This window comes from Natator depressus, chromosome 11 (genome assembly GCF_965152275.1).
Source record: "Natator depressus isolate rNatDep1 chromosome 11, rNatDep2.hap1, whole genome shotgun sequence".
NCBI classification, from domain to species: Eukaryota; Metazoa; Chordata; order Testudines; family Cheloniidae; genus Natator; species Natator depressus.
Genome location: NC_134244.1, coordinates 73016347 through 73043130, shown reverse-complemented (window position 1 = coordinate 73043130; position 26784 = coordinate 73016347). Strand labels below are relative to the sequence as shown.

Sequence of the window (26784 nt, the reverse complement as noted above, 5' to 3'; positions counted from 1 at the left end):
GCTGCTGCCGCTGTGTGACCCACCCTGGGAAGGGGAGTGCCCCACAGCTCTGGGCTGGAGAACGCTCCCTGGGACCAGGCTGGCTTGGGGGATCATTAATGGGGCTGAGAGCCTGTCACCCCGAGGGCCCAGCTGGGACCTGGCCCCAGCTCTGTCATGGCCCAGAGCCTGTCCCGTGTGAGGGGGCCCCAAGGGCCTGTGGGGAAAGAGCTGAGTGTCCCAGCCCAGGCCCTCGTGGGGCAGTGTCTCAGTCCCAGAACCCCCACCCCATGGGGAGTGACCAGGCCCCTTGGAGGCTAAGAGGAGAAGCTGAGAAGAAGCTGGGCATGGAGAATGGGCCCCTCTCTCATCCCTGGGAGAAGCCCCTCCAGGCCCTTGTAGGGAACGTGGGGCTGGGCCAGGTGTGAGGGGAGCTGGCCCTGCCTGGGCTGGGTTTTCTCTCTGGATGGAGAGAGGCCCCCAGTCTCCAGGCCGGCCCCGGCAGATTGTGCAGGCAGTAAATTCCCTGGGCAGCAGAGCTCACGGCCCCGTTAGCCCTGCCTGTGGCCCAGCTCCCACCCACTCCCCATCTGGCTCTGGGGGGCAGGAACTTAGAGAAAAGGAATGGGAGGAATAAACACGCTCGTGACTCTGCAGGGATGAGAAGGCTACGTCTCCGCATCCGGTGCCCGAGTCCCCTGAGCTGGAAAAAAGAATCCAGGACTTCCCTCGAGAGAACAATCTCCAGGAGGCTGTGACGGGATTCCTGGGTAAGGGGCGCTGCCGGGGGTTTCTCTCATTGTATTCGAGCAGGGCAGGGGGAGGGATTTGGCCCAGCAGGTTGGGTTATTATCAGTTCGTGTGTGCCCGTATTACTCGTGGATCAGAGCCACACTATCAGAGGCTCGTTCACCTGCACATCCACCAATGTGATATATGCCATCATGTGCCAGCAATGCCCCTCTGCCATGTACATTGGTCAAACTGGACAGGCTCTATGTACAAGAATAAATGGACACAAATCAGATGTCAAGAATTATAACATTATAAACCAGTCGGAGAACACTTCAATCTCTCTGGCCACGCGATTACAGACATGAAAGTCGCTATTTTACAACAAAAAAACTTCAAATCCAGACTCCAGCGAGAAACTCCTGAATTGGAATTCATTTGCAAATTGGATACAATTAACTTAGGCTTGAATAGAGACTGGAAGTGGCTTAGTCATTATGCAAGGTAGCCTATTTCCCCTTGTTTTTTCCTAACCCCCCCCCCTCCCCTCAGACGTTCTTGTTAAACCCTGGATTTGTGCTGGAAATGGCCCACCTTGATTATCATACACATTGTAAGGAGAGTGATCACTTTAGATAAGCTATTACCAGCAGGAGAGTGGGGTGGGAGGAGGTATTTTTTCATGCTTTTTGTGTGTATATAAAAAGATCTTCTACACTTTCCACAGCATGCATCCGACGAAGTGAGCTGTAACTCACGAAAGCTTATGCTCAAATAAATTGGTTAGTCTCTAAGGTGCCACAAGTACTCCTTTTCTTTCTGCGAATACAGACTAACACGGCTGTTACTCTGAAGCCATTCAGAGCACTGTGACTGCCCAGCCCAGAGGGGCCCAGATCCTGGGAGAGCCCTTGGGGTCCCAGCTTCCCTGGCTGCTCAGAGCAGAGCCCAAAGGGGAAGATTTCAGGAGAGCAGATAATTCAGTCATGAATCTGTGCGCCCAGTGCTGTCTCCTGCTCTCTCCCTGGCTATCTGAGCGCAGGGGCTGATGCTCCTGGTTAACAGGAGACGTTATCACGGATTCTCAGCCTCCCTGACTGACACCAGCTGAGCATCAGGGCCCTAGTGTTTAAGCACCTTGGGCCACACTTTCAATGGTATTTAGGTGTCTGCTGGGAACCTCCAAAGCACCTAACTCCTATGGACTTGCCAAACCTGCTTCAGCCCTTTGGAAAATCCCCTTCTGCAAGCGGTTTCCCTGCCATAGGTCTGGTGCTCTTGAACGGTCCCTGGGAGGAGCTCTTTAGCGTGGCAACCCCTTAAGATCACACTTTTTCCAGTGAGGAAAGTCACCTGGCTTCACCGTCTCCTGACTCTGAATCCCAGAGCCTTCAGCACCCCTGCTTCACGTCAGCAAGTCCACCTGAGTGGGACACCCAAGGGAGACTTGTAGGCCCCCAGGGAGCCATGTACCCCCACTTCCTTACCCTGGAGTGACTCTCAACCAGCATTGTGAGAGCAGGGGGGGTTATTACAGGGGCAGTCAACAGGCAGACCGTGGGCCAAATCTGGGCCACCAGCTGCTTTCCAGCAGACCCTGAAATCTTTTTATTGTTTTATTGTGATCAGGATTGTTATTGGTGTTTATTGTTTTCTCTGAAGTCTGGACCTTGACGCTGCCCCGACCAAGAAATCGGGACCGGAATAAGAAGTAACCGGCTCCCCCGGTCCCGGCCTGTCCGGAGCAGGGCGCGGCCAGGGCCCAGTGACCACGGGGCCCGGGCCGGGGGGTCCGGCGGGGTCCGGGCCCCGGTCCGCGCGTTCACAGCCCCCGGGGGCAGCGACCGGAAGTCCCCCCGGCACCCCAGGGCCTGCGGCCACCCAGGCGAGTCCGCTCCGCGGCCGGCGGCGGGCGCCCGGTGCACGCGGGGGGGGGGCTGCGGGGGGGCGGAGCCAGGGAGCCCGGCGCCGAGCGGCCTCGCCCGGAGCGCGGGACGGCCGGGTCGGGCCGCGGCCGCGGCGTGCGCCCCGCAATGCCCGATGGGACATGGCGGGTCACCCGCAGGGCCCGGCTCCGCCCCCCCCCGCCGCGGGTCTGCTCGCGAGTCTGACGCCGGCGGGACTCGACCCCGCTGCGGCGGCCCGTGAGGCCGGATCCGGGGCGGTTCAGCCGGCGTGCGCGGGAGCCGGGGGAGGAGCCCGGCCGGGCCTCCAGCGCCGCCCTCCGCGCAGGCAGCCGCGAGCGGGGCCGGGCTCCGGGGCGCCCTGAGCTGGCGTGGGGGCCGGGGGGAGCCGGGGCCGGCGGGGGGGCCGCAGCATAAAACCAGCGGCTTTGAATTCCCGACCCCCCCCGCCCACACCCAGAGACCCACAGAGAGACCCCCCCACACCCACAGAGATCCCCCCCCACAGAGACCCCCCACACCCACAGAGACCCCTCCCGCACACACCCACAGACACAGAGACCCTGAGACAGAGACCCCCCCACACACACGAGACAGAGAGACAGAGACCCCCCCACAGAGACCCCCTCACAGACACAGAGACCCTGAGACAGAGACCCCCCCACACACACGAGACAGAGAGACAGAGACCCCCCCCACAGAGACCCCCCCACAGAGACCCCCCACACCCACAGAGACCCTGAGACAGAGACACCCCCCACACACACACACACACGTCCTGTGAACCGGGAGTTCGCGGCTATTTCTTAAACCGCGGGCAATTAGCGCAAGATTTGAGGATTCCCTGAACTAGTTAATAGCCAAGAATAACAATTCCTGCAACCCAATCCAGTAAATTTCATAGTGTGTGTACACACATACATACACACACACACACACACACTGGGGCTGTCAAGCGATTAAAAAAAATCACCATTAATCGTGCGGTTGTACAACTCTAGAATACCATTTACTTTAAATATGTGGCATGCTTACATCTTCCAGTATATTAATTTCAATTACAACACGATACAAAGTGTACAGTCCTCACTTTATATTTATTTTTGATTACAAATATTTGCGCTGTAAAAACAAAAAATTTGTGTTTTTCAGCTCACCTCATACCCGTACTGTAGTGCAATCTCTTTCCCATAAAAGTTGAACTTACAAATGTAGAATTATGTAAAAAAACAGCAACCCTACATTCAAAAATAAAACAGTGTAAAATTTTAGAGCCCACAAGTCCCCTCAGTCCTACTTCTTGGTCAGCCAATCGCTCAGACAAGCAAGGGTAGTTACAATTTCCAGGAGATAATGCTGCCGCTTCTTGTTTACAAGGTCACCTGAAAGTGAGAGCAGGAGTTCGCATGGCACTGCTGTAGCTAGTGTTGCAAGTTATTTACATGCCAGGTGCGCTAAAGATTCATATGTCCCTTCATGCTTCAACCACCATTCCAGAGGATATGCCTCCGTGCTGATGACGGGTTCTGCTCGATAAAGATCCAAAGCAGTGCGGACCGATGACACGTGTTCATTTTCATCATCTGAGTCGGATGCCTCCAGCAGAAGGCTGATTTTCTCTTTTGGTGGTTTGGGTTCTGTAGTTTCCGTATCGGAGTGTTGCTCTTTTAAGACTTCTAAAAGCGTGCTCCACATCTCGTCCCTCTCAGACTTTGGATGGCACTTCAGATTCTTAAACCTTGGGCCGAGCACTGTCGCTGTTTTTAGAAATCTCACATTGGTACTTTCTTTGCGTTTTGTCAAATCTGCTGTGAAAGTGTTCTTAAAACGAATATGTGCTGGGTCATCATCCAAGACTGCAATAACATGAAACATATGCAGAATGCAGGTAAAATAGAGCAGGAGACCTACAATTCTCCCCCCAAGGAGTACAGTCACAAATTTAATTGATGTATTATTTTTTTTAACGAGCATCATCAGCATGGAAGTATGTCCTCTGGAATGGTGGCCGAAGCATGAAGGGGCATACGAATGTTTAGCATATCTGGCATATCTTGCAACGCTGGGTACAAAAGTGCCATGCGAACGCCTGTTCTCACTTTCAGGTGACATTGTAAATAAGAAGCAGGCAACAGTATCTCCCGTCAGTTGTAAACAAACTTTTGTCTTAGCGATTGGCAGAATAAGAAGTAGGACTGAGTGGACTGGTAGGCGCTAAAGTTTTAAACTGTTTTGTTTTTGAGCGCAGTTATGCAACCAAAAAAAAAAACCAGCTGCATTTGTTACACTTTCACAATAAAGAGTTTGCACTTCAGTACTTGTATGAGGTGAATTGAAAAATACTACTACTTGCGTTTTATCATTTTTACAGGGCATATATTTGTAATAAAAAATAATAATATAAAGTGAGCACTCTGCACTTTGTATTCTGTGTTGTAATTGAAATCAGTATTGAAAATGTATCAAAAAAATTTAATAAATTTCAATTGGTCTTCTATTGTTATAAGTGTGATTAATCGCGATTGATTTTTTTGAGTTAATCGTGTGAGATAACTGTGATTGACAGCCTTAACGTACATATATAAAATAATACCAAATCCTCAGAACACCAATGTAATGGGGAAACTAATTCTTACCTTAAAATGACAAGTGATTTTATGTACTCATGTGGCACTTGTTGGCATTGCCCTAGCAACAAAGCTATTGAAACAGAAAAGCAAGCAGGGTGCGGCAGTGAGGCTGATGCCTAGCAGGGCTACCAGGGAAAAAAAATTTCTTTTCATTTTGCCTGTGCTCCTAAGAGGTTGAAAGTTACCTAAAGCCCAAAGCATAAAAGTGGGAGTGGGGGCAGGTGCTTTGAAACTTCCATTCCCAGGATGGCCATGGCAAATGGGTCATGAGAGACAGAATCTACAGGGGCCAGGGCAGGGCTTGCAACTAAACTCCCATGTTTCCCTCAGGATTTTCAAACTACACCGGACCCTCACGAGAATGTGGGATTTGGGATCCATGCCAAATCCCGCATTTTAGCGGGTACTGCGTTACAGCGGGGACCGCGTTACAATGAAAGTTAATGACCGTTACTAAATTTGGGATCCGCAACCACGTTCTATCAGAATTTGTGTTATCTAGACGCGTGTTCTAGCGAGGGTCCGGTGTATAACTTTCAGGGTCTCATCTCTGTCAGTTAAGGCTATGTCTACCCTATAGCATTTACAGCGGCACAGCTGCAGTGGGCTAGCCCCTTGTTCTGTGTTTGGGCGTGGCAGGGGATTCATTCATGGTCTTTTTCCTCTTTCAGGTGCTTTCAAGGGTCATCATGGTGCACCTTGGTAAGTGCAGACAGGGCTTGTTAGGGGTTGCGTGCACACCATGTTGTACTGGCAGACCCCAGGTTCTGCATCCCTCTAAATCAATCACAGTTAGTGGAGAATGTGCAGCCTTCACCGCTGAACTCTCTTAAGGGTTGGTAGAGCAAATCTGTCATCTTTATTGTAAATAAATTGCTTTAAGACCTCAGTCTCCTGGCAAGGTACAGACTTCGATTCCATCATGAAGAATAATCTATTGTTGCTGTGTAAGGGAAGGTTACAGCAGTTTTATTGATTTTTAAATGAAACCAAGCTTTTCTCTAAGGCCTTTGGAATTTTTTGGCTCGACGTCTATACACATCTGTTTATAATCAAATCTATTGTGACACCTGTTGATCTTCCCTTCAGCTCATCACCTTATGAAAAATTAGCATGGAGGACACGTAGCTATCCGATTGGCTCTTGGTGGTTGTGCCAACAGACCCTTCTTCCGTATAGTGGCCGCATATAACAAGCGAGCATGGGACAGCAAGTATTTGGAGCAAGTGGGCTGCTATGACCCACTCCCAAATAGCCACAATGAAAAGCTTGTTGGCTTGAACATCGAGAGAATCAAACACTGGATTGGTTGTGGAGCACATGTCACAAAACCGGTTGAAAAACTTCTAGGTAACTCAATGTGTTTTTCAATCTGAACTATTTGCTTATTTCTCTTAAAAGACAATAGGTTTTCCTTGGTGATCCTCCGCATACTTGGAGTACCAAAGACTCTTTCTTCATTTCTTTGCATGAATTCTTGAGAATATGTATATATGCAATCACCCTTCTTTTGGCCACAGGAAATGGGATGTTTCAGAGTAGCAGCCTTGTTAGTCTGTCTCCGGAAAAAGAACGGGAGGACTTGTGGCACCTTAGAGACTAACAAATTCATTTGAGCATAAGCTTTCGTGGGCTACAGCTCACTTCATCAGATGAATAGAATGGAACATATAGTAAGAAGATCTATACACATACAGAGAATCATGAAAAGGTGGGAGTTGCCATACAAACTGTAAGAGGCTAATTAAGATGAGCTATCATTTGTTAGTCTCTAAGGTGTCACAAGTACTCCTGTTCTTTTTGAGGAAATGGGAACGGGTCTCATTTATGGAGACACTGAGCTGGCCGAGACAGCAGTAAAAGGCACTTCAAGCCACTAGAGGGTTGGTGAGAGAGACAATTACTCTCACTTCTTAAAAGTCTCATTAACTATTGGAACAGTTGACCCAGGGTTGTCGTGAATTCTCCATCACTGACAATTTAACTTGAGATTGGATGTTTTTCTGAAATATATATGCTAAGAATTATTTTGGGGAAGATCTATAGCATGTGTTATATAGGATGTCAGACGAGATAATCACAGCGCTCCCTTCTAGCCTTTGAATCTGTGAGTCTAGAACAGTCATATTGCAACTCCAGCTATAAACATAAATAGTCTTTCTTTCAGGTCTTTCTGGATTTTTCCCATTGCATCCTATGACAATCACAAATGCAGAAAGATTAAGGAAGAGAAGAGCCTTGAAAGCCATAACAGCTTCTGAGGAAGAAACTCCAGGTGACTGATAACATCTAACTGAACTGAATGACTCAAAAGATTACTGTACAGACAACGATCAGAACAGTGTGCCAACTAAAAAGGACAATATCTTTACTACAGGCAAAGAAATGATAGTGGATGTGAATTATTTCATAAGAACATTAAAGTATTTTGAGGCTTTAGGAGTCCTCAGACAAGGATTCTGATTGTCCTCATTTGTTAATTACTTCTTATTTTGCACAAATTATTCATCTTTCATGTTTGTCAAACTGCAATTACTTAGGCCCAGATCCACAAAGGTAAAGTTTAGGCTTCTAAATTCCACTGAAATCCAATGGAAGTGAAGAACCAAAATACCTTTGTGGATCTGGGCCTTCCAGATTACAGCATTCATACAAACTGAATACAAACTCCCGTTTTCTAAATAGCTCTATTGTGGAGGTAGAGAGAGCGTTACTGACTGCCGTAAGAGTCTAATGTATAGGAAGTTGTGCTGGATCAACGAACAGGTGAGGATGCACCTGTAGGCTTCCTTCTAAACGTCACCTTACCATTACTTAAGACAAGCCACAGTTGTTTTTTAATTTTGCAGTGAACTATTTCAAGATTTTTGTTAGAGGAGGGGCACTCAGACCTGGCCACTGTTGCTTCTTTATTTTCACCCAATGAAGCTGCAAATAGTGTAAGCAGCAGAAAATCCTTTTTTCGGTGCAGGGGTGCAGCACAGAATGTGACACGATTTACTTAACCACACTACTGTTCTTCCAGAAGGTATCCCACAGAACATGACCACTCTAAACATAGCAAATACTTGGATGTTTTTATACCTTTCTCCCTGAACAGTATTTGATCAAACATTATACATGCGTCCAGCTAAAACAATAATTTAAAAATCCAGGAATTACTACATGGTGTTCATAGATTATCAGCCACCCATAGCAGCCATTCATATTCCAGCGTGATAAGCACAATAAACATTGAGCTATGTTCAGAGGCAGACGGCTATCCCTGTTACTTGGAGGAACTCGCACATCATTCGTTCTATCGTCTTCCATCCGCATTGTAACTCGCTTAAATGTCTTAGGTAAGGCTTGTACCATCCCCGAAGATCACCAACCTCAGACTCTGGTAGACCAAACAAAGCCACTGAGTTTGAGTCATAGAACCATCACCCCAAAAGCCTTAATGCCAATCAGTGCAAATCTCAGAATTGATGATGGGGAGCACATGAGATCTTTCTCAGCCCACGCTGCAGCACATCACCCCTTTTAAAGCGCTTGACGTAACAAAGCTGAGACACGCTCACTGGACGATCACAGTATCCTGCTTATTTAAGAAGAGCACAATACAATAGACCACTCTAGTGCTGACAGAAAAGTCGCCTTCCTCAGCTGTTGCTCCAAGATGGCAATCTGCTGCTGTTCCTGCATGTGAGGAAGTTGGTGGGGCTCAAAAGGAGGGCAGCTCACAGCAAGAGAAATGGCTGAGAAGAGCTAGGCAAGTTAGAGGCACTTGAGATTCACTGCAGGCCTATGTGGTGCTCCCTTGGCACCAGACCCATAAGGGTGCAGGGAGAACCATGGAAACTCAGCCGGCTCTCACTTGACAGGCAGCTGGGAATTGGTTCCATTTTTAATGGAGAAGTAAAATCTGAGCAAATGCATACATGGAACAAAAGAAAAATAAGATCTTTTGGGTGATACCTGAAGTCCTGCATGAAAAGGTTCAGGCAGACATGGCTGGTTTGGATTTGGCCTATTAGTACATTTAAACCAGGGGTTCTCAGAACACATTTTTTGGTGGCCTCCGACTGTGACCACCAATTCTTGCTGGTGGCCGCACTGACACTTTTCCCTAAAATACTTAACTGTAGGAAAAACAAATAAATATGCACATACACGTGTCCAAATCATTGTAATTTATTTATGTAGGGTTTTTTCAGACTCAAAAATAATATGAAAAATTATATTTGTATGTTGAATATTGCTTTTCGCAGCACCCTTAGTAGCTAGCTGGGAGTTTGTGAAAAGTGATATTAACAAACATGCAAGTATCACTTTTCACAGCCTCCCAGGCAGCTAGTAAGTGTGCTGTGAAAAGTGATACTTGCATGTTTCTTTGTTTCGCTTTTCTCAGCAAGCCCCGGGTTTGGAGAGGGAGGCAGCAGGGGTCTGGGGCAATGGGGGGGATAGAGGTGGAACCAGGGAAGGCAGTGGGGGCTGGGGGCGATAAATGGGGGTTAGGGGAGGCTTCGGGGAGAATGGTGAGCCCTGCTGCCATATGGCTGGAGCTGGGAGGCAGCACCCCCAGGGTCCAGAGTGAGCGGCTGGAGCCCAGGGTTGGTGGCTGCTGCTGCGCAGCTGGAGCTGTGGATCAACACCCACCACCCTGGGGCTGGGGCTGGGGCTGGGGCTGGGGTTAGGGAGCGGGGTTAGGGCTGGGGGTCGGTGCCAGAGCCCGGAGCCAGCACTTGTTGCTGCACAGCCAGGGGTTAGCGCCCAGGGCCAAGGACACGTGGCCGGAGCCTGGGTCAGAGCCCGGGGCTCGAGCCGTGCAGCTGAAGCCCTGCGGCCAGGTTCTCACCCAGGGCTGAAGCCCAAGCCCCAACGTGTCCTGCCCACCCCACAGGTGAGTCAAGAACTCACCTGGCTCCTGCAGCATTGTGCCCCACCTGTCTCCAGAGGCGGGGCATGGTGGCTCATGCAGGAGCAACAGGGAGGGAAGGGGAGAGGCTGATGCTTTGGCCTCTCCACCGCTGCCCAGGAGGCTGTTAGGCCTGCACAAAAAGCCCCTGGTGGCCGCATGCGAGAAATGCTGATTTAAACTCACTCCCATGCTGTCAAAACCTTTGCCATTGTACCTCCTAACTGCTGGTTTCTCAGGTCAGAGTGCACTTAAGGGTTAAGTGAAGTGCTGCTGTAAGAATAAGCTTCATGTCCTTTAAAGGAAACCAAGGCAGAAAAAAATACTGATGATTTTTAATATTTTTTCTTTAGCCAAAAAAATTAATGAAACGATATAGAAAATTCTATTAAACACACCTTTTGCATTTTACAGATTTGTAGTATGCAAAATTTGATTTTATGTAGTGCCCATCCCCATGTATATTCCAGATTAGTATAAACAAGACATGATTTCCCTGGTAACTGGGACCAGTTTTTATTCTGTCTCCTCAAATTGAAAAGTTCATTTGTATGTAGGCTTCGGGAAGAGTTCCTTTGTCATTTCTAAACACACAACACGGTTTTCTTTTCTGGATTTCTCGGCCTCAAATACAAGGAGGTGGGTCTGCAGGGTTGCTTCAGGACCAGTCTGAATGAGGGATGGTTTATTCTCCTGTTTAAAAAACAAAATTATTTCTAGTGTTACAGGAATAAAAGACAGAGAAGTCTGGTTTATAAAGCTGGATCTCTGCATCCCTCTCCCAAAAGGACTGCATGATCAAGCTCAAGGGAGTATTCAGAAATAAATTGTTGATCATCCCTTTAATCGAGTTATACCAAAGCAAGAGTTAGACAGTGGTTGGGCAATCACCATACAGTTAAATGGAGTAAATATTAATTAGAATGTTACTGCCAAGAAAGACAGGTGACCCAGTAGTAAAGCTTTGATAATTAGGGGAGGCAACATTGTCTAGTAATAACTGGCTGAACGAAGAGAGGTCCTACACTCAACAGTCACTCCCATGTTGGAGGAATCTCAACTACAAAGATGAACAATCATCTTCCCAAAATAATTTTAAAATGGTGACACCCCCAATGACTTATCTCTCAGACAGAAAGAAAAGAAATAATGGTGGGGAGAAAAGGGGACCCTGGCCTGGGGAGAGGAGGCATACAGAAGTTCTGTGTGGTAGGGGAAGGTCGGAGGGCACACAGAGCCCCAGCCTAGGGGAGATGAAGAAACATGGGACAGAGCCTGTGACATGAAAGAGGGGTGAGCAGATGCAGGGAATCTGTGAAATAGAGAGGATGGGAGGGTGGCACATGGGGGGAGGGGAATGGAGGACAGCCAGGAGCCCTCAGTGTGTGCAATGAGTACAGCCTACAGAAGCATCTAAGTGTGAGAATGCCAAGTTCATAATACTTTGCATGTCTAAAATGACTTTTATCACTGTCCCAAAGAACTTTAAAAATGCAGATTATTTCTTCCCATTTACAAATAAACTCTCTTGCCATGGTTTTCTGGAGAGAGCTGCACAGAGTCAGAGTATTAGCTATGTTTCTGGCTCCTGACCAAAACAGATAATCTGTCAACATTTGCTTTACGTGCATGTAGCATTCAGGGGTGGGGTTCTGGGAAGGGATCAGGAGTGATGCTTATATGCCTAAATCGTCCAGTAGAAGATTTTGGAAGTAAAAGATGTCTGACAGAGGCAGGTTTCAGTATGAACCTAGCTCTCAGGTAAAGCCTGGCCCCTTCTTGGTGGCTGTGGAGCATTCTTTCTTAAAAGACCTAGTCTTGGACTGCAAAGGCGTGGGGTAGCATTTAAGGAGCACTGACAGGGGATGCATACTTCCTACTGCCAAAGAGCTCAGCTGCACAGGGGCTCACTGCACACCACTATACAGCTGAGATCTGGAACTTGATCAGTGGATCCTTTGTGTTCTCTTATCCTTATCCTTCTCTCTTATCCTTTGAATTCTCCGGGAATTACTGGGTAAAATCATATTGTTGGTGTAATGCCGGAGGTCAGATCAAAAAACCCACATTAGTCCTTTCCATGGAATCACAGAACCGGAAGGACCGTCCTAGTCCCGTCCCCTGCACTCAAGGCAGGACTAAGTACAGTAGAACCTCAAAAATACGAACACCAGAGTTACAGACGGACCCGTCAACCAGACACCACGTGGACCCAGAAGTACGCAGTCAGGCAGCAGCGGAGACGAAAAACAAAAAAACCCAACAAATACCGTGCTGTGCCGGCACTGCATCGTCAAGTTAGGCACATCGGGGCTGCCTGTCCCCACCCCACCCACCACTTGCCACGCGGAAGGCCAGCCACGTACAGGTGAAGACGCTGAGGTTCACAGGCACAGCTGTGAGCTCCCGAGAAGGAGTGCTGGGGTCTGCACTAGCCACAGGGGCCGTTTCCCGCCTCTGGCTGGGAGGGGGACAAGCCTGCAACCTTAGTCTCAGTCCAGGAAAGAAGCTCCCTGAGCTGCTGCTGGAACCTGGCCGAGAGCGTCAGCTGCTGGAGCCCGAACTCCTGCCCGCCTGCCGCGCTCTGGAGGAGCGGCTGCGTTTGAAAGGGCCCCAGCCTGCACTGCGCACCCACTGGTGCCAAAGCGCCCCCAGGTGCCTCACGCATCACCCTTGCAGTCAGGGGGCTAGAATCAGAAACTTGCCGGGCAGCCGCTGCAGAGTGTGAGCCCCCGTTCCGAGCACTCCGCCCTGAGGAGCAGCCCATAACGGCTTGGGCAAAGTTACGAATAACCTCCATTCCCGAGGTCTCCGTAATTCTCCTATATTATCTAGACCAGGGGCTGTCAACAGGCGAACCACGGGCCAAATCCGGATTGCCAGACGCTTTTGAACAGACCCCAGAAACTTTTTATTTACATATTATCGTTATTATTATTTTTGTAAATGATTTTCTCTGCAGTCTGGCCCCTGACTGTACATTGATGAAGAATTTGGACCTTGACAAAAAATAATTGACTACCCCTCATCTAGACCATCCCTGAGCGGTGACTGTCGATCCTGCTAAGAACCTACAATGACAGAGATTCCACAACCTCCCTAGGTAATTTGTTCCAGTGCTTAACTATGCTGGCAGGAAGTTTTTCCTAACGTCCAACCTAAACCTCCCTTGCTGCAATTTCAGCCCATTGCTTCTTGTCCTGTCCTCAGAGATTCACAAGAACAATTTTTCTCCCTCCTCCTTGTAACAACCTTTTATGTACTTGAAAACTGTTCTCATGTCCCCTCTCAGTCTTCTCTTCTCCAGACTAAACAAACCCAGTTCTTTCAACCTTTCCTCGTAGATCATGTTTTCTAGACCAGCGGTTCTCAACAGGGGGTTCGTGGCCCACTGGGGGTCCATGAACCCTTTCGGGGGGCCGCAGGGCCCCATGGCTAAAATCCAAAGCCCGAACCCCAGCACCTCCCGCAGAGCTGAAGCCGGGAGCAGCAGGGCTGAATTCTGGAGCCCCGAGCCCCGGGTGCTCCCCAAGGGACAGAAGCCCTGCGCCCATGGGCAGAGTTGGGGGAACATAGGGGTGTTACACCCCCCCCCCAAACTACAGTGCAAGAGCAGGGCAGTCCTGGGGTAGCTCCACACCCCCCCTCCACCACCTCCTCTCTCCACCCCCTGGCTAGGTCGGAGGTGGGAAGTCAGAGTCCTGCAGCGTGGGACAGCTGCTGCTCTGACTGGTGCCATGGAGCAGGCAGCCGCAGCGTTGCCTCGTCTCCTGCTGCTGCAGGGGGTTGAAGCTGCTCCCCTTTGCTCATGCAGCTGGTAAGAGCTGCCTGGGCGGGGGGACCCGGCTGCTTTGTGGCTGGCAGAGCCCTCAGGGTACAGGGACCGCAGGGGAGCCCTGAGAGCACACAGACCCTAGCTACCTCCTCCCTGCACCCTGAGCTACCCTCTGCCCAGACACAGCCCCTAGCTACCCCCCTCCCTGCACCCTGAGCTACCCTCTGCCCAGATACAGCCCCTAGCTACCCCCCTCCCTGCACCCTGAGCTACCCCCCTGCACACCCCTATGCACAGCCCCTAGGAGTCTCCCTGCACCCTGAGCTACCCTCTGCCCAGACACAGCCCCTAGCTACCCCCCTCCCTGCACCCTGAGCTACCCTCTGCCCAGACACAGCCCCTAGCTACCCCCCTCCCTGCACCCTGAGCTACCCCCCTGCACACCCCCATGCACAGCCCCTAGGAGTCTCCCTGCACCCTGAGCTACCCTCTGCCCACACACAGCCCCTAGCTACCCCCCTCACTGCACCCTGAGCTACCCTCTGCCCAGACACAGCCCCTAGCTACCTCCTCCCTGCACCTCAAACTTTTTGAGCGCCCCCCCACCTTTGAGTTATAATTTTTGGTGGTAGGCCCCCCAAGTCCAGACAGGCGGGTGGCCTGCTGAGGTGAGTCAGGGGGTGGAAGTAGCATACCCTCCCCAGACCCCGACGTCGGAGCTGGCTTGAGCCTCACTGGCCCCTGCCCACCCAAAACAGAAACTCCCCAGTGCAGCCACAGCCTCAGGGCAGGGACGATGCCCCGGGACTCCGGGGACACAGTCCGGGCCTCTCACCTCCAGGGCACTGGGGTTCTCTTCTGCCCAGGGCAGGAGTGAGCAAACGTCTGTATGACGTGATGACCATTCAGAAACCGGTGAGGAATGAGCTGGTTTGAGGGGAGTTGATCTCGGTCCAGTTGCAGGTCAGTGAACCTCTCCCTGTCTCCATGTCCCTATCTTTAAACAATTACAGGCCCCACAGGAAGGGGTTGGTTTGATGTTTAACCACATGGCTAAGCAATGAGAACCCCAAATCCCCCTGCGCTTTGGGAGCCAGGTTTCCTGTTTGAATTCTGTGTTTCTGATGACTTCAGGCCTGGGCACTGTGATTATTTACCAGTTTCTCGGGCCTGAGGGGGTCACGTCACTCACAGCTGTGATGGCCGAGAGGTTAAGGCGTTGGACTCGAAATCCAATCGGGTTTCCCTGCGCAGGTTCAAATCCTGCTCACAGCGAGGCCTGTGTTTTAGCCACACTTGCTCACCAGGGCAATACATCTCCACCGACCCTGGGACGCTCTCCATACGCTCCCCACCCCAAGGAAACCCTGTTCTGCTCCTTTCATGGGGATGCCTGGGATGGTGCCTCACGCTGTGTCCCTGCGGTCTCAGCTCCCGAGGCCTCTGCCCCTCACCCAGCGCCCCCCGGCTCAGCCCCACCCCTGGGTGCTGCTCCTCTCCAGCGCGTGGAAGGAGCTGAGCACGGGCAGCCCGTATCAGAGGCCAGGGGAGGCTGAGCCTCCCCCAAAAGGCCGTCCATGCGGGGGGGAAATGCTGGGGATGTGGGGCGGGTCTCCACTCCGGAGGCCCGTGGGCCCGTGGTCATCTTTCGAGGGCCAGAAGCGAAGCTCCAGAGAAGTGGGGGCCCCGCCTGCACCCCGCTCCCCTCTGCCTCTTAGCCCGATGCCCTGCTCTTGCTCTGCCTCTTCCCATCCCCCCTCCGCCTCTTCCCCCAAAACCTGCGCCCCACCCCCCCTCGGCCTTTTCCCCCGCAGCCCTGTCTTCTCATGCCTCTTCCTGTCCTGCTCCACCTCCTTCCCCAAGGACCCCACCGCCCCCCGCTCACCGAAGACAGAGAAAAGGGACGGGTGCCTGGCCCCATGGCCCCCCGGTAGCCCCCCTTCAGGGAAAGGGGCAGAGAGAAGCAAGCAGGGGGTGAGTGGAGTCTTGGGGGAAGAGGCGGAGAAGAGCGAGGGGCAGGTAGGGGGACCTCGGGGGCCAGAGGAGTGAACAGTGGGTGGGCGGGGCCTCGGGGGAAGAGGATGACCAGGGGCGGGGCCTCTGTGGCAGGGCCATGCTCTAGGCGCCGGTGGCCCCCCAACTTCTCGGGGTCATCGGAAACCCAGGATGAAGGTGACACAGGGCCTGGTTCTTCTTTGGGCTAAGATTCCATCACACCTCTCCCTTCCTGGCAGTGTGAAGGGGCTGGACAGGGCATAAAGCCCTCCAGACACGGCCGGAGACAGGGAAAGGGCCGTCAATGCGGAAGAGAATCAGGCCCAGAGTTAGACAAGGGGTGCAGAGAATATTCTGGATTCTGGTCATTGCACTTCACCCTTGCTAGAAATGCTTCCTGTATTTTCTCCATTTCACTCCCTGACTCTCGATCTCTGCCCCTTTCCCCGTTTCGTCCTCAGAATTAGCACGTTCAGCCAGTTAATCGCAGCAATCCCGCCATAACACGGCAGCCTGAAATCTCAGCTCTCCCCGCCCCTCGCACGAGACCTGCTGCCAGCTGAACTGGAGAAAGAATGGGGAACGACTCTGGTGGAGGGTGTGAAGCAGACACCCGGAAAAGGTGAGTTTTCACAGGGATTTCCTCAAATTAGGAGAAACTTGGGGTCCCAGTTAGTGCCGAGAAAACCCTTCAGGAATCAAACAAACCAGAGGCCCAGCCCTCCCCGATCTGGGCTCCAAGTGGGAGTGAGCAGGGGGCTGCTGTGACATGCACAGACTGCTGGGCACGCACGGACTGTGGCTGGGGAGGGGGCTGCCAGACCTCCCTCGGGTGACCAGACAGCAAATGTGAAAAATCGGGACGGGGGTGGGAGGTAATCGGAGCCTATATAAGAAAAAGACCCAAAAATCGGGACTGTGCCTCTAAAATCGGGACCTCTGGCCACCCTAGACCTCCCCCACAGACTGCCACTGAGGGAGGAGTGGGCAGATGCACAGACCTGCAGTGACCACACGGATTGTGAGGTTTGTTCCCCTCCTGTCTCCAGTGGAGCTGAGGTTTCTCCCTGAGCCTGCTGAGCCCTGTGGCCCTTCCCAGCCACACCCGTGGGAGCAGAAAACACCGAGAGACCAGGCCGGGAAGGTCATATAGTTTATTGGACCCGCTTCTGTTGGGGAGAGAGACCAGGGCCTGAGGACGAGCTCTGCGGAGCTCGAAGGCTGGTCTCTCCCCAGCAGAAGTTGGAGAATGAAAGAGATCCCCTCCTCGCCTTGTCTCTCTAATCTCCTGGCACCGACCTTGCAAACAGAGAACTCTGAGGCAGTTCAGTGCTTCCGACCGAGCACCCGGAGCCTGTATGTAACACGGACGTTGCATTCATTCAAACAGTGCCTAGCGCAGCTGGGGGACGGGCTTCAAGCTGCTGCCAGCCACAGCCCCTTCTGTGCCCCAAACCGGGGGCGATTGCGCCTACCGGCCAGACCCCTCTCTTCCAGAACGGAGGTGCCCTTTGGTCTCTCAGCCCGGCGCTCTCACACAACCACAGCAGCTCCAGTCACCAGGTCCCCTCTTGGCGCAGTGGGAGCGGGCAGCAGGACAGAGCAGGCAGGCCACCGAGGGGGAACTGTACTCCAGGAAGCCGTGACTCTGTCAAGGATTTAGGTGTCATACCGGGCGAGCCGCTCAACATCCGCTCCCGGTGCGATGCTGTGGGGAACAGGGCCAAAGCCATCGGTGATGACGGGGGGATTTTCTTGGTTTTTCAATGGTTTGCATGCCGCGTGTGGGACTCAGTTTCCCTGGGTGCTGTTTGTTTAACGAGGTGGCACTGGTGGGAGAGGTCGTTTGTTGTTACAGAGGACCAGCGGTGATCTCGCCTGTCAGTTGGGCCCTCAGGCAAAGGCCTGGAGAATGGATACCCCAGCGACTGGTGAGCGGGAGGCCCAGCTTGGAAGTCACAGCCAGGTCGGGCCAGTAGTAGGACAATGGGCTGAGCAGAGAAGACCCGGTGACTGCTTCCAGCCTGGGGGAAAGAAAAGAGGGAGGAGAGGAGAGGCTGAGATAGAGGAGACCCAGGCAGCCTGTTCACCTGGGACAGAAGACAAAGGACACAGGCTTGTGGGAAGGTGATATCTGATGCTTAGCTGGAAAGAGGGGGCTTCTGGACTGGGGAGAGAAAACAGCCAGAGCCCACACGGGTGCAGGAGAGACCTAGATGGACTGTGCTGAGGGAGGTTAGGCCTGAGGCCCTGAGAGTTTCCTGTGCTGTGTTCAGATGCTCAATAAACCCCTCTCTTTTACGCTGGCTGAGAGTCACGGCAATCTCAAGATCGGGGTTGCGTTCTTCCCTCTGGGAGTAGAGGCCCCAGGGGTCCAGAGTGAGGGGACTCCCTGAGGGGGCCCACGGCAGACAGGCATGCTCAAGGCTCAGAGAAGAGGGGTTCCAGGAGGCGGAAGGGCCTACGGCTTAACCCTCGAGAGAGTGGATCTCCGAGAAGGGCTGTCACACTGAAGGGGGTTCCTCCCAAGGACTGTACAAGGCTGAGAGAGAGCACAAGTCCTGTGAGTCCGTGATGCCATCCATGAATAAAGAGAGGATGGAAAGGGAGGTGATTCAGCAGTGGTGAGACTGACACTGGAATACCGCATCCCGTTCTGGTGTCCACATTTCAAAAATAATGTTAAAAAAACTGGAGAGGGTGCAGAAAAGAGCCACATTGAGGGATGGAGAAGACTTATAAGGAGGGATTGAAAAACTCAGTCTGTTTAGTTTTTAAAAAGATGGAGAGGTGAGCTGATGGCAGCCTGCAAGTGCCTTCGCTGAGAGAAAACACCAAGTATTTAAAGGGCTCTTTAGTCTTGCAAAGAAAGGCAAAACAAGAACAAATGTCTGGAAGTAGAAATCAGAAAAATTCTCCTTAGAACAAGGCAGAGATTTGTAAGAGGGAGGGCGACTCATCACTGGAACAAACTGCCAAGAGAAGTGATGGATTCTCCATCTCTTGATGTCTTCCAGTGAAGACTAGATGCCTTTCGGGAAGGTGCTTTCATCAAAAAGCAGCTCTTGTGATACACAGGAGGGCTGGGAGATGCAGGGCGTCATATTAGATGCTCCAATGGTCCCTTCTGGCCTTAAGTCGACTAATTTATGAAAAACTGGTATTTTATTTATAGCCGGCTCCATCCCCCGACTCACCAGTCATTGAATGCGGAGATCCGGGGGCAACAACTCCAAGCTCCACAGAGGCTGGGCAGGGGCAGGACATCAGCTGGGAGGGGAGGGATGGGGGGGCAGTGACATCACAAAGGCCTTTTGCAGGACCTCAGCCCATTGGGCAAAGGTGGTGGGGAGGGGGTGACCTCACAGAGAGACCCCGACTTCAGCGGGGCAGGGCCGAGGTGCAGGGCCAGGGCAGTCGCTGAGACCCCCCCGGCTTTGCAGCCGCACGTCTCCTTCGCCAGGTCTCCCCTCGAGGACGGGGAGAGAATTAGGATTCACGTCGTAGCATGAGGAGGAGCCTCTGTGGAGTTCTCTCCTTTCCGACCAGTGATTGTGCCAGAAAACGAACTTCCCTTGGACAAGGTCGGAGGCTCCGAGAGGTTTGGAACCTGTTGGGTCTGATGCACCTGCTGCAGGCAGAATTCTCGGCACAGAAAACACTGGCTTAAGGGGACAGAATTTGATTTCCTACCGAGCACTTTGAGGCTTGGAAACATTGGGGACCTTGGGGTTTATGCTTTTTGGTTTCCCTTTTCCTCTTTCCTCCCTCCTTTCTCCTCTTCTCTTGCTTCTTTTTTCCCTGTTTCCCTCTCTCTACCAAGGAGGGGTGTGTGTGTGGAGGGTGGGCAAGGGGGGGGGTTGCTCTCATCGCGGGAGGTCCTCACAAAGAGGTGGCTCTGGATCTGAGAGCGATCCGCTCTGATGGTGACCTGGTGAGACCTCTCAGCCGCCCACCCCTCAGCGTCTCAGTGCTGGTTGGCCAAGCGGGGGGCTATCGACAGCGAGGAGACTCAGGTCCTTTTGGTCTCTTTTCAAATCTGGCAAATAAATCACAATTAATCCAATGTATGGGATTAATCTTGCTGCTTCAGGGGCGGAAGGAGGCAGGGTCTTGGGGGAAGGGGTGGAGTGGGGCGGGCCTGGGGCAGAGGGGGGTTTGCCCCGGGCCCGCACCCCCCTCGGGATGGCCTTGGCAGCAGTATTGGTCCCACCCCGCGGCAGGGCCGGGCTGGAACCAGGTTCGGCCGGGGCAGGGCAGGGCAGGGCAGGGGGTGGGGGAAAGCTGGGCGGGAGGGAGCCAGGGGAGGTACCTCTCTCCAAGCCAGACCTCGTAACCTGAGATCCAGAGAGGGCTGGGGCTCAGGGCACACCCCTCCCATCGGCCTTTCCTGTTGGTTAGCGTCGGTGTGGAGATGCCTCGCACGCTGGGTTTTGTGGGTCCTACTTTCAGGCACCTCCTTCTTCCTGTAAGCGGGGGAATAGTCCCGCTCTTGTGGGGAAATTTCCTGGCTTCTGCACGACCCCGGTGAAGTGGACTAGTGAAAGGATCTGAGTCCTCGCTCCCACTGCCTTTACCCAGTGGGCTCCCTGCCCTCGAGGACTCCCCTTCCACTCTCCTGTCTGGCAGAGTCCTCGTAACCCCAACAAGGCTGGGCCCAGGAGTCCTGGGGGGCTCGACCCCCAACCCTGCGGTGGTCACCTAGGACAGGGGCTAGGGTGTCCCCACTCTGGGGTACTCTCTGCACTGGGCGCTTCCCTGACCCACTGACCAGTACATACAATTTAAAGCAAATGCAAGTTATTTAATCAACAATTAATTTAAAAAAGAATAAGGAAAAATGGGAAAGGTGAAAGGAAACACATCACCCCGCTCTGTGGCAGGGAACATCACAAACAGCGTCTCTGGAACGTCAGGGCAGTTCACAGTCTGCTCCTTGTAAGTCCCAGGCCCCTTCTCTGGCCCTGGCCGTGCTGCGGGGATGCTGCGGGTTGGACACTCGCTCTGGTGGTGGCCACACGCTCTCAGGCGCTAAGTGGCAGGACCCTTCTGCCCAGTGTCGCCCCCGCCCAGTAGGGTTACGATCCAAGCCTGGCCTGCAGAGCCTCTGGGCTGAGGCGTCTCCCTGTGCAGGGCCCGCTTCCCAGGGTCCCCCTTGCTCTCCCCAGCTGCTCACCGCACCCAGCTCCGGACGGCTCCCGCCCCAGCCCCACCACTCGGTCTCTGCATGGTTCCTGCTCTGCCTCCCGCTCCCTGGGCTGCTTCTCTGGCCCCTCGGGCTCTGGTTGCTCCCAGGACAGGTCTGCTCTCTCTGGGCTGCTTTACTGGTCCCTCTGGATCGGCACAGCTCCGCTCCCCAGCTCAGCTCGGGCCCCTGCTTTCTCCTTAGCTCGGCCCCACTCTGTCTGTCTGACCCCGGCAAATCCAGCTCACACGGAGGACGGGACCCCCCTGGCCTCTTGACTCCCTCATTAGCCTGCCCGCCCTGTCATTCAGGCTGACCTGGAGCGTTGGCCTCTCCCCATTGTTCCTGGGGACTATCAGTCTCAGGGTCCTGGTTTCCCATCGACCCTTCCCCCTTTTAGGACTGGGAGCTAGCCAACCAAAACACCCCCACTGACTGTTAGTAAGGGGGCAACAGTCCCCTTTCATTTAGGCCGTAGCTGTGGGGGGGTTGAGGATCGGCAGCATCTCAGTGTCAGATTTAGGTAGCTAAAGTGAAAGTAGCAGCCAAGCCCACCTCAATATTTTTGTGGAGCTAGCCCCTGGTGCCTAACCTGTTTTGGACAACCCACTAGGCCCTCATCTGTGTTGTCAGGTGCCCGATCCCAGACCTACATTATTTTAAACAGATGCTTTTGAAAAACATACCAAAAGTCTAACGGGCTCTAAAAATCAGCTGAATACATTCCAGGCCTACAAGCACTAAAATACCTTCCTCAAACCAGTGTATGGGGCTTTGAACGGTATCACGACATGGCAGGGGCTGACAGTCAGTGCTAACTGTGAGAAGACCCATTTTTCATGATTCTTGCTAAAGCCAGTCAGCAAATGTCGTCTAGGAGTAAGTGCTGTAATTATGGGGAAGAAAAATCTGCATTTTTCACACGTAACAGAAGTGGAATAACTGCATTCAAAAATAAAACGATGAAAAACTTGAAAGGCCACAAGCCCTCTCAGTCCTACTACTTGTTCAGCCAGTCGCTCAGACAAACAGGTTTGTTGACATTTGCAGGAGCTCATGTTGCCCACTTCTCGTTTACAGTGTCACCTAAAAGGGAGACCAGGCATTCACAGGGCACTGTTGTAGCTGGCATCGCAGCATATTGACAGCCCAGATGTGCTGAAGAATCATACGTCCCTTCGCGTTTCAACCACCATTCCAGAGGTCATGCGTCCGTGTTGATGACAGATTGAGATGTCACCAGCGGAAGGTTGATTTTCTTGTTCGGTGGTTTGGATCTTGTCGTTTCCACATTGGCGTGTTGCTCTTTTCAGACTTCTGAAAGCATGCGCCACACCTCATCCCGCTCAAATTTTGGAGTCCAATTTCAGACTCTTAACTCTTGGGTCAAGTCCTGTGGCTATCTTTAGAAATCTCACATTGGTCCTTCTTGGCCTTTTGTCAGATCTGCAGTGAAAGTGTTCTTAAAACGAACACCACGTGTTGGGTCATCATCCGAGATGGCTAGGAGATGAAATCTGTGGCAGAGTGCAGGAAAAACAGAGCAGGAGACAGACAATTCTCCCCCAAGGAGCTGAGTCACCAATTTAATTCACACATTACTTTTTTTTAACGAGTATCATCAGCATGGAAGCATGTCCTCTGGAATGGTGGCAAAGGCATGCAGGGGCATACGAATGTTTAGCATCCCTGGCACATAACTACCATGCAATGCTGGCTACAAAAGTGCCATGCGAACGCCTCTTCTCAACGTCCGGTGGCCTTGTAGGCGCTAAACGTTTACACTGTTTTCCTTTTGAGTGCAGTTCTGGAACAAAACAAAAAATCTACTTTTGTAAGTTGCCAGGAGCTCCTGCTCCCTCCATGGCCCCGCCCCTGCCCCCCTTCTTTCCCTCAAGGCCCTGCCCCCCAGCCAAGCTGGAAGCCGGAGCAGGGCTGGGGAGCCACAGACCCCCCGTGTGCCCAGGCTGGGCGGGCCTGAGAACAGCCCCCAGCCCATATCCCCATCCTCCATCCCCCGGCCCAGGGCAGGTGGAGGGTCTGAAGCTCCCCACAGCTGTCTGCACAGCTCTTCCCCCGACCTGGTTCCAGACGGGGCTGGGGCCTCAGAGCCACAGCTGGGTTATGGTAAGAGGCCCCCCCGGGCAGCTGGTGACTCAGGAGGGTGCTCGAACCATGGGGCTATGCTGATGTGAGGCGTTCTCTGTCTCTCCAGTTAAAGCTGCGCTGGAGACACAGGCCTGGACGCTGGTCAGTGCTGTAACCCCCCGGCAAGCGGGTCCTACTCATGTTTATGTTCCCTCTCTCAGGCTCTGGCCCAGATCACTCTTTGAAGGAGAGGGAGAGAGCACAAGAAAACACACGCATGAGACTGACGCTATCGGAGGGTGGTTAGCGTACCCATCCACAAGGTGGGAGAGCAGAGTCCAGTTCCCCTGCTCCAATTCAGCTTTAATTATTTATCCAGAGGGCAACAGCTTCACTAGGACAGACTGACGGGGCCTCACAGCACAGTATCCCATAGCTTAGTGCTCAGAGCACGCTCCTGAAAAGAGCGGATCCCTGTCCAAATCCCTTCTCACCCTCAGGCAGAGGGGGGCTGTCACCTGGGTCGCTCACGTCCCAGGTGAGTGCTCTAACCAGGGGGCTACAAAGGTGGGAGGGACATGTCGTTTCCCCTGGCTTCTTGCAAACCCAGCAGATGCGGGTATCCCCAAAGAGGGTTCCTGGCTGTGGCTGGCACCTCCCATTGTCAGCATAGGCAGGTCCATGCGTAGCGTGCTGGCTTTTGTGAGTCACATTCCAGGGTTGTGTTTACGCTTCACTTTTATCAGTACAACTTTTGTGTCGGTCAAGAGTTTGAAAAAAACACACCCTGGGCCAACGAAAGTTTTACTGACGAAAAGCGCCTAAATCTTTCTGAACCTAGCCCTAAGTCTAGGAGCAAAGAGGACCAGGGAATTGTAGACTCACGTTTTAGTGGGTTTCTCTCACCAACTGAACGTCAGATTGTGATGGGGGGGGCTGTTTGTCAAAGGGGGCCACGCTCATAGATCCAGTGTGGAGGTCGCACACTTCCTCACACAGAGGTAGTGGGTATCGAAGGCCGGGAAAGGCTGAGCCTCCCCAAACAGCCTTGCATGGCCCCACTGACGCTCCACCCCCAGGCCTCTTCCTGCTTCCTGGTGCTGTGCTGTGGGGGGCTCTTCCCCCCATGGCCAGGGCCCCAGGCTGGGGCTAGTGGGGGCCGGCCTGTGCTCTGGTGCTGGTGGGGGGGCATGCTGCCTGCCCTCCCACCCGGCACTCCGGGGCTGAGGGGGTGCTCTGGGGCTAAGGGGAGGTGCCCACCTGGTGCTCCAGGGCTGGAGGAGGGGGACCATGTTGCTTGCCCAACTGCCCGTGCTCTGGGACTGGGGTAGGGGGGCCACGCCACCCACCCCACTGCCTGGTGCTCCGGGGCTGCGGGAGCAGGGCTGCGCCACCCGCCTGGCTCTCTGGGGCTGGGGGCACTCAGGCAGCCCGGGGGTGGGGGGAGGTGGTGGTGGCCGTGCAGGGTGGGGCTCTGGGCTCTGGTGGGAGGGGAAGAGCCTGAGGCAGAAGGGATGGGCCAGGCCAGGGGCTAGCGTCCCCAAGCCCAGGTTCCACCCGCCCCCCATGCCGTCACACACGTGTCTGGACTCCCTGTGGGATCAAATAATTGCAACCGTGGGGTCTCAGGATCCCTGGCAGGGCTGAGCAAATATCAACCCGCAGGCAGGGTAGAACAAGCAGTCTGTAGCCTCCGAGCCTCCTGCCCGTGGCCGACAGTAACAGTTCGGGTTCCTGACCTTCTGGGCTGGGCAGAACAAATAGTCAGTTCATCGCCCCCGGGGGGGCAAAACAAACAAACAAACAAACAGTCTGTGGCCCCTGAGCATCCTGGCTGGAGGAGGCAACCACCGTTGGGGTTCTGGCCCTCTGGGCCGGGCAGAACAAACAGTAGCCAAACCTAGCGGGAAGTGGGGGAGTGGCAGGGTCACCCGGGCCCATCCAGCTCCACCGGGTGCCGACCCAGGGCCCGATGAAGCCAGGGAATTGCACGTTAAGGGATGAACCATCAGCTCCTACTACGTTCCCTGGGTCTCTTCCTACCCCAGGGCGCTTCTCATACACCTCTCGGCTCGCCGCAGCTCAGCATCCCTGTCAACCTCTGCGCTTGCCTGGCCGCTCACAGTGCAGTCCGGGTCTCAGGTTCCCACTGCTTGGGGAGCCTCCGGCCTCTCTGCAGGAGCTTGCAACACACGTCCTTCCTCCTCCTCAGCCGGCCCAGGCTGGGCTGGACCGCCTCCTTTTATCTGTCGCTTCCACTGGGAGCGGGTGCAGCAAGGCTGAGGGGACGTGGCCTTCTGAGGCCTGCAGCGACTGGTCTGTCCCTGGTGGCCTAACGAGGGGTCGTACACCCCTTCACACAGATCCTGAAAAGACCAGGAACTAAAATCGAAACTTCTCCTAATGGAGGAAGCCATCCAAGAGGCGGCTGACCTGGTCCCAAGTCTCCTTGGCCATGCATGCCAGTGCCGCGGCCTTCTCCCTCCAGAGGGTGAACGTAGGAAAAAGACTCCAAAAAGAGACCCACGAGCCCTCCCGTGAGCCCCCAACCAGCCAGAGGTGATGCCCAGCGTATGCAGTCACTTGGGCACGCCTACGCCCGGTACCCGCAGATTGCAGACACACCTAGGAAGCCTAAGGACCCGACAGGCATAGGCACCGAAGCCGTGTTACCGGCTCTCAGAGACAGGAGCACAGACCAGACCGCCTCTGGGAATCTCACTTTAGAATTGTTTAAACGTTGCGGAGCTGAGGGGCCACAGAGATGTGGTGACCTTGATCCTAATTCAACCCTGACATTGCACCAGCACTGGAGATGTTGGGTGGGTCACTGACATGTAAAATCACTGGGGCCTGGGGCTGATTTGCTCTTTGGGAGATCCTCCGAGAGCCCTCACCTATGGGCAGCACGTGACCTGCCCGTTGCAGGACCCTAGCCCTGGGCCTCTCCCATTCTGCCCAAGTCCCCGCCCCCCTCCCTGCCGGTGCCCCCCCACCATAGCCACTGGCCCCCCAGTCCCAGGACACCCCAGCCACCCCCTGCCCCGGAGCACCACCCTGAGTCCTGGCCATAGGCCGGTGCTTGTACCGGCCCCAGCTGCCCCCAGTCCCAGCCACATGCTGGCTGCCCCTGCCCAAGTCCCAGCGGAAAAGAGGGAACTGGAAGCAGGCAGGTGGGGGCTGGGGGCAGAGCATGGGCTGGGCTGGGCAGGCTGGGCTGTTTGGGGAGGCTGAGCCTCCCCTGGCCTGTGATACCTGCTGCCCATGCCCTCACCCAAGACAGGTGTGGCTGGGAGATGGCGCTGCTTTCTCCTACAGCAATAAGGGGCCATTCCTACCACGCTCAGAGGCATTGCGTGCACTCACTTGCTCTCCTTAATACCTCCTTTCTTATTTATTTATTTATATTACAGTAACTCCTAAATGGCCCAACCAAGATGCGGGCCCCATTGTGCTGTGCCCTGGACACACCAGTAGTGAGGAACCATCCTTGCCCTGGAGAGTTTACAGATTTAAAATTTTTATTAAGATGATGTTTTTTAAAAAAGTGAACAGTACAGAATTTAAGCACAGAAGTTTCAGGTTATCAGGGAATA

The 26784-nt window shown here is 53.4% G+C and overlaps 1 long non-coding RNA gene, 1 other non-coding gene and 1 pseudogene across 2 annotated transcripts; 2 read left to right on the top strand and 1 right to left on the bottom strand.

Annotated features, from left to right (window-relative positions):
- The window catches only part of LOC141996210 (butyrophilin subfamily 1 member A1-like), a 660168-nt pseudogene that overhangs the window by 368162 nt on the left and 265222 nt on the right, over positions 1-26784 (bottom strand).
- Positions 5933-7677, top strand: LOC141996228 (uncharacterized). Its single transcript, XR_012641501.1, has 3 exons — positions 5933-5947; positions 6335-6595; positions 7413-7677. It is a non-coding gene; the product is annotated as an uncharacterized LOC141996228 (long non-coding RNA).
- TRNAS-CGA (transfer RNA serine (anticodon CGA)) lies at positions 15114-15195 on the top strand. The gene has a single exon. It is a non-coding gene; the product is annotated as a tRNA-Ser (tRNA).